This window comes from Symphodus melops (genome assembly GCF_947650265.1).
Source record: "Symphodus melops genome assembly, chromosome: 8".
Classification (NCBI taxonomy): Eukaryota; Metazoa; Chordata; class Actinopteri; order Labriformes; family Labridae; genus Symphodus; species Symphodus melops.
The window spans coordinates 22,528,168-22,537,598 of NC_136698.1; the positions used below are offsets into that span (position 1 = coordinate 22,528,168).

Below are 9,431 nucleotides of genomic sequence, written 5' to 3' on the forward strand. Positions count from 1 at the left end.
CACCCAGTGATGTATTTCATCTCCCAGTCTGTTTAATTCACTCGAGCATTCAAACCACTGCTCCATATTTGTGCGTCTCTCGTCAGGCCATTACCTAACTGAGGAAGACATTTTCACTCACTGCTCTTCTTTGTCCATTTTGTCTTTTCCCTTTTCGATTCACAACACTGACGAGCACCGCTTACATAACTGTACTACTCCAGCACTCTTCCTCTGTGATTTAATAAGGCCAACTAATCAATGTGTCCTGTGTACGTAACATGACTCAGCTGCCTGCTCTGAAAATAACCAGATTTTTTTGTGTCCTGTTCTCTCAGCAATGGCTCTGTGAAAGCAAGGACTAATACACTAATTCAGTGTGTATTGTGAGCCTTCGCATTGTATTTCAAGGTCTCAGCCTAGTTATGCTACATGTAAGTGCTTTCTTTTCATTCGACATTACTGAGTAAACTCAAACTCAGCAAAAGAAGTCTTTATATAGTAGCAGGGAGGTACTTTCACTCCACACAGAGAAAATGGGTCAACGTAAATATGGTCAACAAGCTTGTTCGCTGACAAAGAGCTGCTAATACCAATCAAGCTTATCAGCTACGGAGGTTGTAAAATGTACACGAAGTTAATTACAGCCATTCAGAGCTTATCTTGAAGGGACTGAAGAGCACAGCTCAAAAACATCAACCCGACCTGAGCTCAAACTCGAGACTTGACTGATGCTACGAAGCTCTCTCTACACCCCACAGTGCCTTTCTTTCATTCACTTCTTGCAGTAACTTATCACTACACAGTGGTATTATGGAAGGAAGAGAAAAAAAAAAATTAAAAAACCATAGACGCAGTGTTGTCCGCATAAATCTTCTGCTTTTTCTCAGTCTTTCCCCCCTGTTACCACTAGAGCAAACCAATATCCAACGTTGGGATGATCCTAGTCTGTGAAAACACACTTTTACATTCACACCCACAGACTAGTCCAAAGATCAGAAAACACTATATCTTGTATCTTTATTTTAACTTGTCTGCAGTTTAACAATGTTATTTAATTTGTCCAGTGTGGCTAACGCCAGCAGTGATGGGGGCCCTGGTGATACATCGCTCCGCTTGATACGCCAGTTTAACCTGACACAACAAGTTTTTGTTTTTTTTCTCTATGGTTTAGCATCTACTATGAGCATAACCATTGAAAAATGGAGAAAATGTTTGGAACATGTTTTAGAATACGAAAGTCAAGTGAAGATTTGTAATTTTCGTCAAACACTCCAAACAAAACAGAAAAACAAAAAGGCTTCACAAAATGCAGGAATTTATCCAAGATGGGGAAAGGAAACCGGGCCAGGCCAGAAGTTGGTGGTGTGAGTTTCTAATGAAAGAACAGCTGCACGCACACATCCCCGTTTTTCAACAATACATAAACGTTTGTGTGGATGGAGGACGAGGTGGGGAGATTACTCTAAGTGACGATACTTAAAGAAAATATCTACAGGAGGTCTGCCAGTCGCAAATATTCACATAGAGAACTCAGAACTCCACCATTGTTATTGTAGTCCACCTACAAGCATGGCTATTGATTAGAACCTTACTGCACATGTGCCAAGAGCCAACATGTGAATGGCCCAACATGTGCACATGCATGAGGGCTTCGTTTTCAGTAAGAACATTGTTATACCCGTTTACATACTTATGGGACCGGTTTTTTATGAGCTTCTGTTTTCAGGCATCCAAATGATGACCAAATCATCACAAAGACAAACAGCCAAAATGCTAAAGTGGCATTTTTTGGAGGAAACTGCTGCCAATGCACAATCAAAAACAAAGAGCATTGTATAGGTTGTAAAAACATGTACAGCTGACCAATATATTATATAATGGATCCAGCACATCCACCTCACTTAGACACCTTCTGATACATTATTATAAACATAACCTACTTTCAACATGAGTGCTAATATATCAACAACAACAGGTGGGCAGCTGTGTGGGTAAAGACTGGTAGAAGATTGTGAGTGTGATTTAAAAATAATAATAATAATCTTAATCAGACATAATAATACTGTAACCTAATTTGCCGGTGAACCCTGATTTTGGCCAACCAGATTCAGAGTATTTCCCTTATCTGGGACTGGTACATTGTGTCATTGAGCTGAGCGCCACAAGGTTGGCAAGTGGCCCTCTCGGGTGTGTGTGTGTGTGTGTGTGCCCCCCCCCCCCACACACACACACACATGGCCTATGGCTTTAGAGTAACCAGCTGCAGAGCACTCTAGTAAGCTTTGAATAAGATTGACACAGAGGTATTACAATATTATATAATATTGGACTATACACTTGGGAATAAAAAAAAGAATCTGCTCTTTACACAAACACCAGCTGTGAGAATATAACTTTGTGCCATTAAGACACATGAACTCAACCAGGTTCATAAAGTATGTAAGTGCTTTAATTGTCCCAAAAAAATGTTTTTTTTGTTTGTTAGGGTTTTTTTTGCTGGGGTTTCTTTTTCAGCAAAACTATATCATTCTAACTGTTATGTATCAAACTGTTTGAAAGTCTACCAAAGCGAGAAATAAGTAAGATGTGAAAGATTTATCCTAATATTTAAATTAAAAAGAAGCTTGTAGAACAACTTAAATAAAGTAAAAGTAAGGTAAAGTTAAATAAAACCAATGTATTGTTCAGTCTACACAGGAAAAACCTGAAATAAATGTAATGTATGATTGTTGCACGGTTCAGATTTAAAACTACAAAAGTGTTGTAATTCAAAAGCTAGCAGGAAGGAAGGGCGCGCGCGCTCACAAACACAAACCAACCACGAGAGCTGCCCTACCGACACACGCACGGTGTGCGCGCGCCTACTCACGCGCTGACGCTGCCCATCCCCCACACAAGACAGAAAATACACAAATAAACGGACATAACAGCGTAATAACCCCTCCAGACCAAGTACACACCAGCACGTGTGGTCACTCTACCCGCGGGAATAATCTATAACGGCGATAATGGCGTAAAAAGAGGAAAAACACTCACCGAAAGCTCCAAATCACACAAGGGGGGTGCCTTCTCCTCTGTGCTCCTAATATGGAATCTCCTCCTCCTCCACCACCGTTGTTTTCTATCTCTAATTAAACCTCGAAAAAAGCGTTATAACGGCCCTCAGACCCGGCCATCCGGTGCTTGGGATCCCCAATGACGATGTGTTGTGGATACACGGGCACATATGATGATAAATCCCCTTTAAAAATGAGCTGGATGGACAGTTGGGTCTAGGATTGTAGGCTTGCTCGCTAGTAGAGAAAAGAGCCAAACGGTTCAGTAGCAGCCAGCGGCTTCAGACTGAAACACAGAGCAGCTGACCCGCCAGGCGAAAATGAGGTAGGCCTGAGCTGCTCGCTGCAGGAAGCACACTCCAGTCACATAAACATCAAAATCGGTGTCGCAGTGTAGAAAAGGATGTTGTTGTCGGGCTGGGGTTATTGTACACATATCAAGTTAAAGAAATTGTGTACTTTTTTATGTATATATTAAAGCATTATTTATTTGTACCGTGGGTGTTGTCATGCTAATTTTTTTTAATTTGAAAGGAGAGTGAGTATTTGTCTTTTTTGTTATATATTTTATTTTCAATGTTACTAACAAAATCATGCAATGTTGTTTATTTTTTGTGTTTTTGACCTATTATTTTTTTTGTACATTAAAATGGCTAGTAGGCGACTGAACAATAACAATGAAATGCTTCACCCCTCCCCCACCAAAATCTGGAAATGTTTCACAGCCATTTTACAGAAGTGAAACTGCTTATTAGGCGAAATCCAGTAAGAATTGAAGCAATGTTGCCTCTACCCAGGCGGTAATGCCTATGCTTGATTATTAGGTTTTTGTATTTATCACATTTCATCTTCCTAGTACGTTAAAATGACTTTGCCAAACATTTTTCTTAGACAATAAGTGAGGAAGATTTATATTTTTTCACATTACTGTGTTACATTTTAAAAAGAAAAAATACACAAAAATAACATGTTTTCAGATCAGTTACTAATCAATAAATAATGAGGATCAGAATCTGATTTGTGGATCTTAAAATAAAATAAAATGTATGTATTCATGCGTGTGCACAATTTACACTGCCCCCCTCCCCCCACAATATGTGTGGCTCTGCCACCGCCCTGGGCTACACTGTAGTTGCCTATTGTACCGCTCAGAAATGTTTTTTATGAGGAAACTTGCTACAAAAGACATCAAGCTAGATTACAATCAGTTTTATAATAGCGTCTTTCAGATTGAGTTTCAGCAGCAGCACCACTCAGCTGTCTTTATATCTCTGTACATTGAAATCGATTCCACAACGTTTTATTAGTGTCAGACAGTACAGTGGGACAATCACTTTGTCTCCCATTATGCCTCATATTCATATTGAAGGCAAGACTTCACATCACAGCTTGAAACAGCAATCTGAAAAGGATTCATAAGTAGGCTTGGATTGTTGATCTGTTCTCTATTCCACTCAGATAGAGATGGTTCACCGTGAAGTTATTTTTAAAGGCTTGATTGTCTTTATTTTCTCGATTTACAAAAAGGAAACTGTAGCAAAGCAAGTTTGACTTTCTTCCTCTGAACCTCAATGAACTAAACATGATGTATCAATAAAGCAAATGCACACAGTCTCATGCACAACACTGTAACAAAGACATTCCCACTGTTGCTCAGAGAATAATTTTCTCAACAGATTAAAGCATACACATTCATACACTGATGGCAGAGATGTATAAAATATCCATCAGTAAAAACTATTCCATTCATACACCTCCAATATGGGGTAAAGCGTCTTGCACAAGGACATTGGACATTTGGCTGCAGGAGCTAGGGATCGAACCCCCAACCCTCCTGTTGAGAAACGATCGAGCCACAGACGTCCATGTGTAGGTTTGATTGCCTCCCAATTGGGACAAAAAGCTTCTCACATCAATACAAGCTGCCAACAACCACTGTCCTCCACCCAGCCAGATGAAAAGTGCACCAATCAGGCAGAACATTGAACAGTTTTCAGCAGAATACCATTGTTGTTCAGTTCATTCAATCCAGTGCAGTTACATTGCAATTGCAGTGCAATATTTGACCTTTTTAACTATGTTTTTTTAAAGTGACATTTTCAAACTATACTTATCAAAGTATTGCATGGAAAGCCGTACGCTTGATGGGGATGCCTTTCATTGCATTAAAAGATGTGTACAGGAAGCATTACTAGTGCGAATCAACCAAATGCATGTTTATTGTGCAGACATAAACAATGAAAAATAAATGAGTACCCTATTCATGCAGGTTGGCAGAAACTGCAAGCTGCACTCATCACACACACAACAAAGATGGGCTCCAGCAGAGACCTGCAGAAACACGTGGACAGAGAGCCTTGGGGTAGAGTTTAGAGCTTTAGCGTGGCTGTAATAGGAGAGTGGAGGATGGGTAATGACTTTTATACAGGGGCAGTCTGTGCATTTCCTCCGCCTGTATTTTCACATGCCTGGGGAGGTTTGTGGTGCATGAGGGTTCCCTCTGTTTTGAGTGTGGCAATCGTTTAACTTAGTGTTTTGTTTTGTTTTGTTTTTATTGAAACGTCTTTCGGACTGCTTTCGTCTTGTTTTGTTTAGGGAGGGTATGCTGCTATCCAAGCAGTGGTAAGTGACTGTGATGTGTTTGTGAATAAGTGAAAAGAGAAGAGAGTGATGTAGACTCAATTCCAGTGAGGCAAATTGTCAAGTGAACCACCTCAGGGGGAAGCAAGACCACTGTCGGGGAAATCTCAATGCAGCGTTCGAATTTTTTTTTCTCTGCTCACTCTAAAAATCAATCAAAAAAACCTCTGCACCACTAATCCATAGTTTACTTTTTGTAAAGCATATAAGTAAGGGTTTTAATTAATACAATGTATCCCATGATAAAAAAAGTCTAATTCCATGATTTATTGCTTCTTAAAGATTTCTGACAACAGGGGGTCATCCCTGTGTCCCTCCCCCCATCAGAATTAGGCCCTAACTTCCCTCAGGCCTACATTCCCCCTACACGCATCAGGGCTGGCTGTTCTGTAATCCACATAACATGTTGTTACTTAGGGGACATAGACACACTCTTGACAACAGCGTCAGACATTAGTTACAGGAAGTTTTTTTCTTTTTTTTTTTCAAAAATGTGTTTTAAGATTGTACAACTCTTGTCAATGTCAATGCAGGTGTCTGTTTACTCTTCTATAACCTGTTCTTTTCCTGTTTCCTCTTAACTCGTCGTGTATGGATGGCAATGAGCGTGAAGCTTTTGGTATAGTGGGTTTGTTGTACACACATTGTGCAGGGTGTGAGAGCAGTTTATAAGAAATGTGTGGAAAAAGAAGCATGGTTGATGAGGAGTTTGAATGGTGTGGTTACAGCGACACTAATCCTAATCATTTTGCCTCTAAAGCTTAGTCAATGGTAAGTAATGGTCCATTAAACCATTTACATTCACCACATAGGAAAGTTTCAGTTACAGAATATATTATGGTCACATATTATTCTCCTTTTCAACCAGTTTAAATAAGTGTCTCATTCTATATCCACATTGATCCTGTATTTGATCATGCCTATAAACCACTCTATTCCAGCCCTGCTCAGAACAGGCTGTTTCTGTGTCTGTAGCTTTAAATGTAAATAAGCTGTGTCTGACCACGCCCCTCTCTGGAAGGGCTTGGGTGGCACAAGCTTTCTAGCTCTATGCTCTGTTCCTAACGATGGAAGGCAGAACAAACACCTAGCTGTGGTAGTGCCACCCAGCTGGGGGAGTGTCACTGCCCTTTGTGATGTCATGTAGGGAACATTTCCAAACGGCCTGTTTGAGCACACATTTTCTGAAAAGTGGATAGGACAAAGAAACAGAGAGGATGGACTTTTCTCTTAATTGGAGGGTTTTCCGACTAGAAATATTAGTGTCAGAAAAACATGGTGTATTTTGCATAATATAACTTTTAGGTTAAAGATAATACAGAGGCCTTGAATACACTTATACCTCTAATGATCCGTACCGTTTACCTCATTATGAAGATATGTAGCACCACTTGTACTGACGGTTTTTTGATCTAAAATGATAGTAAAGCCTTTGAAAAAAAAACCATACATTTTTTAAAAACATCATGGATGAAACTTTGTAAAACTTGATTATATGAAATAACAAGAGATAAAACCACAAACCATACCAGCGTCAAGGTAAATGTATTCATTTTGTACTGCTCTCAGCTTTTCTGTTTTGTTTGCACATTGATGCATCTGCGTCTGGAAGTGATGAGTGAAAGATATACAGCACAACCATTTACAAAGGCATGCCACTGTGGCCTTTAATCTTTAAGTCGTTCGTTCCAAAGAACACGCAACACAGGACTTGTGACATCTGATTTAGCCAGGAGGTATTAAGATGACAGCTACAGTAAGTGAAGACATGCAGCAGTAAGACAGTCTGTTCCTTTCACACGTTTACCTGGAGTGGAACAGGAGGGGTCTGAAGATTTTCTTTTTTGCTGTGTAAATCTGTATCATTTTTGCGTTTACATGACGAAGAGAAGTAAAATGGCTCGAAGAAAAAAAGGACAGTACTCTTTACATTATAGTCTAGATAGATAGATAGATAGATAGATACTTTATTGATCCCGAGGGAAATTCAAGTACTCTTTACATTATAGTCTACTGCCTTTGTATACAACAGGAGAGAATATTTTTTTATATTGATGAAAAGTGTTATTATATTATATATATATTATATTCAGATAGTAAAGCCTTCATCCAAAAACTGAGAATTACTCAAATGCATTTATGTAATTGTTCATATAACAGACATGAAAAATCTTCTGATATAATATTTTCTTTTTTTGTGAATAATTAAACATTAATAACATATGTAGACTCATTGTATTACAGGATTTACCTAATAAGATAAACTGACAATATGACATGTGTGAGGCCTTCTAAAAAAGAGCAGAAGATTGTGTGTCTGCAGCTCGCCTCAGGTTAGAGGTCAAATGTTACAAAATACACTATACCATGTTTCTCAAATATTCATAAGTGTTCCTAGTCTGTCTGCAAACCCTCCAATGAGGAGAAAATCCATCCTCTCTGTCTTTAGCCTGCTCCACTTTTCAGAAAATGTTTGCTCAATGAGACCGTTTGGAGATTTTACCTTTATGACATCACAAAGCGAAGTAAACCCTCCCCCAGGTATGTGCCACTCCCACAGCTAGGTGTTTGTTCTGCCTTCTCACTGTAAACCATAGGACATGGAGCTAGAAGAACAATGCCACCCAAGCCCTTCCAGAGAGGGGCGTCGACAGACACAGCTCATTAACATTTAAAGCTACAGACACAGAAACAGCCTGTTCTGAGCAGGGCTGAAATAGAGGGGTTTACAGGCAGAATTGAATACAGCATCAGAATTTAGAAAAAGACACTTTACAGACATGTTTAGGGGAGCTCTGAGAAAGAAGTTTAATATGTTACCTTTAACAAATTGTCATGATGATTTTCAACTGCCAGGCCTACAACTTTTTCGCTTGGACCGTACCCAGACTTTTTCCTTCTTGCCCCCCAGTTTAATTTCTGCATGAAGTCAGGGTGAGCCAATGTGTGAATGCAACAGGTTAAAATGTGGGTGATAACATTTGTATCAAAGAGCTGGTGAGCGGGGCGCTGGTGGCAGCGCGCGCGTCCCATGTCGCGAGGAAGTGGTCCTCGCGCTGGCGGCCTGGGTTCGCGTCCGACCTGTGGCTCCCCTCCCACATGTCTCTCCCTGCTCCCTCCCTGATTTCCACCTCTATCCACCTTCCTATCTCTATAATAAAGGCCAAAAGGCCAAAAGTAAAATCTTTAAAAAAAATTAAAAAAGAGCTGGTGAGCAAAGGGTGCAATTATCATGCATGCAATGTCGCTGCTATGTAGCCTGAGCATGTTTCTTACCACTCTGTTGCTGATACCATGAATGCTGTATGCAAGCAACTGGTGAAAATCTCTAAGTTTTGCATCAGTAATGAAACTGCTTCATGTTCTTTGGTTCTTCTCAGCTCATTTGTTGATACTGTGAAAGTGTCAAACAACAGCAATAGCATTTATACAAAGGCAAACCTTCTCTTTGCACATTCGTAGAGCGGAGTCTGTTGCTTTGTTTGCCACTTCTGATTTGTTCTTAATGAGTCACATCTTTCCTCCAGAGACTTCCTCGTGTTAGGACAACCAACTCAGAAAGACCTGATGTTTGCATGAAATTGTAAGGAGTGCATATGTGAAAACGGCTTATGAGAGATTCAGTGTAATTTGCTCCTGTTGGAAAGAAAACACAGATTAGTGTATTTGTAAGCTTAGGTGATACACTTTCACATTTGCATAGCTGCTAGAGTTGACATTTTTCCATGTCATACAAGGGTTTGTGCAGATGTT

The 9,431-nt window shown here is 39.8% G+C and overlaps 1 protein-coding gene across 1 annotated transcript in view; it reads right to left on the reverse strand.

Moving 5' to 3' along the window:
• tbl1xr1a (TBL1X/Y related 1a) overlaps positions 1-3,368 on the reverse strand; it is a 34,228-nt gene extending 30,860 nt beyond the window's left edge. The window contains exon 1 of the mRNA XM_079350051.1: positions 3,019-3,368. The gene's annotated coding sequence lies outside the window, so the exon portion shown is untranslated. The remainder of the gene's footprint in view (positions 1-3,018) is intronic.
• Positions 3,369-9,431: the final 6,063 nt, after the last annotated feature.